This window comes from Aplysia californica, unplaced genomic scaffold (assembly GCF_000002075.1).
Source record: "Aplysia californica isolate F4 #8 unplaced genomic scaffold, AplCal3.0 scaffold00277, whole genome shotgun sequence".
Lineage (NCBI taxonomy): Eukaryota > Metazoa > Mollusca > Gastropoda > Aplysiida > Aplysiidae > Aplysia > Aplysia californica.
This window is the reverse complement of record NW_004797547.1, coordinates 750,354-754,881: the sequence shown is the minus strand read 5'-3', so window position 1 is coordinate 754,881 and position 4,528 is coordinate 750,354. Positions and strand designations below refer to the sequence as shown.

The window sequence follows — 4,528 nt, the reverse complement described above, 5'->3', positions numbered from 1 at the left end:
GTGGGAAGGAAGAGAAACAAATAGAAACTCGTTGACTCGATCGGGGAAACAAACCCACAAACCAAAAATACAATCTCACAGTAGACGGTGTAAGAGAAAAGCGTGGTTGGACAATAATATCGCCAGTGGGATGCCATTCTGTCGTAATTCAAGAAAGTAAAAAAAAAAAAAAAAATTTTAGTAGAGGTTTTTACGGCGCTCGCAACTGCATAAGGTCATGACGTGAGCGCCAGAAGATTAGAGGTGTTACAAGGGAGTAACAAACATAAAGAAGGAGGGGAGATAAACTCGATAAACGTTTGATAGGAAAGAAGGAGCAAACCACAACAAAGCACCCGCAAACCACCCACATTTCAAGAAAAAAATAAACCTAAATGGAACAAATGTGACGCCACTTACAATACTGTTAGGTTTCAAAGCAAGACTTCCGAGTGTAATATACATCTCCAATAGCACATAGCCAAATAGGAAAACTCGTGTAAAGTGACTTTGTGGGTGGTTGGCCGGTGCTTTGGCGTGGTTTGCTCCTTCTTTCCTATCCAACGTCTATCATCCTAACCTCCCCTCCTCCTTTTTGTGTTTGTTACTCTTTTGAAACACCTCTAATCTTCGACACTTATATGACCCATAGTGTTGCAAGTGCTGTAAAACCCTTACTAAACTGAAGTGTCTTTTCCACGAACACAACGTCGGACCACCCCCCGGGGCGGTGCCACTGACTGAAGTGTCTTTACGCCATTCCAAAAGGGGGGACATTAACCTGTTCTTATGCACAGTTATAGAATTGTAAATGGGCTGATTCAACCATGTCATGCTCATAACGGTGCCCGAACTACAACAGGGAACTGCAGCTTTTTCTTTCTTCATCCTTACTATCGTCATTTTTCCTCTATTTCTTTTGCCTGTTTGTCACACTCTTGTGACCCGTTATTTCCAGGGTGCCTTGATAGTCGAAGCAGACTTTGTGCTGTTGAAGCTAGAGAGGTGAACAGAGTTGTTTTGAGGCGACGAGTCGGGCGTTCGACCCGACCGGACCCGACCCGATCCCCACCCGCAATGGCCACCCGGTACAACCACTGGACGACAGACGCCACCTGTCGTATTTGTTCTGGATCAAAAATTGTAATTTCCCTCCACCCTATTGCCAGTGCAGGCTACTGAACCAACAATAAGTGGCACTGTGGACTGTTCCTATCTCCCCGGACCTGCTACGGGTCAGACTATCATAGCTACAGCGACACGAGTTTGAGCCTCAGTAAACACAGGCACGTCCACACGATAACAGACACTTAGTGCAGGGGAAACGCAAGACAGACAGACAGACAGACAGACAGACAGACAGACAGACAGACAGACAGACAGACACATTTATTTTTATTTTTAGTAAGAGTTTTACAGCACGTGCAACACTATAAGGCAAAATACGTGCCAAACAATAGATTAAGTGCCACAAGGGAGTAGCAATCACAAAAAAAAAGAAGAAGGTGAGATATGGACGATAGATGTTTGAAAGGAAAGATGGAGCAAACCACACCAGAGCACCGCCAACCACCTACATAGACAGAGAGATAGACAGACAGACAGACAGACAGACAGACAGACAGACAGACACACACACACACACACACACACACACATATAGAAAGACAGACAGACAAGAAGTAGGACCTATCAGTGGCGTCATCCAGAGTCTACAGTGACCTCCAGAAAAGACTACGGCATGAGGAGATAAAAAAAATATACAAGCAAAGTAATTTATTGAGGGGTAGTTGCCCAGGGAGGTAATCTTTGTCTTTCCCACGGTCAGACCGAGGACACTGAAAGTGCTCATCACGGCCTAGACCGCCACACACAGTTTTTTTCTATCTGACATTCTTGCCCATTTTGAGTTACTAGGACCATGAGGTCAGAAACCAAATGTTCTATACTTGAATTACTTGAATCTAGAACTGGGGTCTTTGGAAGACGGGATGCTCCATGCTTCCTCGCCCCTCTTCATGAAGGTCCATTTCAGTGTGGGCAGGCTGATTGTCTCCGTCAAATGTTCTATAATAATTATGCTCTATCAAAATCGTAAGATTATTTGCAGTCGTTATCAAGATATTTAATGAATTTCATTTTAAAAACGCTAGACATGTGCCACTCAAAATCTTTGACGTCAGATTTCTCAAAACTAGGTACATGTATTGAGCAGATGGAACTTTGTAATTCTTGGGAGTCAATGTGCCGAAGATTAAAGGAGCTGCTTTGGTTACAAAAAAAAAAAAAAAAAAGTACAGCTTGGTGAAGCCATGGAATTGATACTGAGGTTCATGCGACACACACCTCCCAACCGCCCACCCTCCCCAGATGTCCAGAAAGTCGCGATGCACGCGCTAACCCAAACCACATGCCATGCTCTCCCGTCTGCTCACAGCACGTGCAGACAGCGTAAACGACCGCTGCCAACAACCGGCGTCCGCCATATTATGTGGGTGAAGGCCGTCATGAGGCTGGGCCTATCGATGAGCATACACCCGTCAGTCCGTCAGCACGCACGCCCTCATGCACGCATATACATGCATACAATACAAGCACACCCTCAAATAAACACACACTGACACACACGCACACACACACACACACAAACGCGCACACACACACTCACACACATACACAGGCATAAACGCACGCACACACACGCGCGCGCGCAAACACACGCACACACACACACACACACACACGCACGCAAACACACACACACACACGCGTACACACACACACACGCACGCACACACACACGCACGCAAACAGGCACTCAACGAGTCGCAGCCGTGGGTGGAGCCAAGTGGTTTATTAAGTCTGACCAGAGCCCCGCCTGCCAAATATTTGCCGGAGCCGTCATGTGATGGCCATCATGTGTGCCGGGCGCCGTGGTTCCCGATTATTGAAAGCTAGGAATCGACTCCGAACCCAATTACTTACATTATCATTTTGTGATTTTTTCCCCCCGGTGGTTACCTGGTTGGCTCCGAACATCTTCAGGATTTGGGATAACCTTGCTTTTGAATCACTACGAAGCATCAACTTCTATTTTTCGAAAAATTATTTTAAAAAATGAAGAAAATATTTTAGTGATAAAAGTTAATCGCAACCGTTGGTATACGTAAAAAGGAGACGGACTTTCTGTAGTACTAATCGTGGGAATCGGTTCAGGAACCGGTTCAGGAATCGACTCTTCGCCCAGCTCTCGCCGGGCAGGACTTACTCCCCAGAGAAGCACGGCCCTCGTTAATTAAACTCGCAATCAACGACGACATGCACGTTCACAGACGTTAGAACCGACATCGCCTGGTTTACTCACCCGCTATCCCATTTACTTAACTCTGCAGCTACCCCCCCCCCCCTCTCTCTCTTTCTTTCCCACTCTCCCTCCTTCGCTTTGCCTCCAATCATCTTTCCTACCTGTCCCGAGGAATTTAATGGAAAAGGGTAGCAGCAGTTAGGCTCGATGCTCTCAAACAACTGGACGCAACTGAAATGGCAGAAGTTCTAAACCCATATCGAGATATTTTAGATCGTTTTTAAAAAAAATTACAATTTCTGGGATTTGGCTCCAATTTGACAACCCTGACTGTGACTAGATCTAGATGTACGTCTATTCGGACACCAACAACATCCTGCGGAGCATTAGCCCCGGAAACCTCAGCCCTGATCCCTCTTGGGTCATTTCCGGTAAAACAAGGGAGGGGGTGAGAATCACGAGACATAGGTTATTTTAACCCGGGGTGAGAATAACCACTTCCTTGAACAACACCTGGTGGGTGGTTGGCGGGTGCTCTGGTGTGGTTTGCTCCTTCTTTCCTATCAAACATCTGTCGTCCTTATCTCCCTTTCTTCTTTTTTATGTTTGTTACTTTCTTGTAACACTTCTAATCTTCTGGCGCTCATACGACCTTATGTAGTTGTGAGTGCCGTAAAACCTCTACTAAAACTAAAAACAACACCTGTCACTGATCCCCGGTGATCCCATTACCAGGCACAATCACCAAATCGCCCTGGTCGGTGGCAGGCACTGCTTCAACCGACACAAAACGTTTCACTTTTCACAGCAACACGGGGTGGGGGCTCATTGCGGATGAGATCGGGTTGGGCTGGGTCGGGTTGGGTCGGGGGCGATCGCCCGACTCGTCGCCTGAAAACAAACGCGTCTGTTTTTGAGGCGACGAGTCGGGCACGATCGGCCAGTGCAATGATAGCCGCTTTGCGCCCTCAATCTGGCTAGCAAACCGTCCAGACCCGATCCCCCAATGGACACCCCGAATAAAGCACAACCTTCCTCTCCACAGCAACATAATACAAGATAAGCAGAACGTCGCTGTCCTACTCTAACCATGTATCCGCCAAATTAGGTCAAACGCATCAGTTTTGTCTCAAATTATAAAATGAATGCACTCAATTACAATCGGTGATACTGTAATGAGCAAAAAGAACATTTTATTTAACATTTTCAGCAATTCTAGAAGATATAAGAAAGAAATTACCCCCC

At 46.3% G+C, this 4,528-nt stretch overlaps 1 protein-coding gene across 1 annotated transcript in view; it reads right to left on the bottom strand.

The window, feature by feature from the left end:
• Positions 1 to 4,528, bottom strand: part of LOC101852101 (mucin-4) — a gene marked incomplete in the record, with an annotated part of 90,884 nt that overhangs the window by 54,629 nt on the left and 31,727 nt on the right.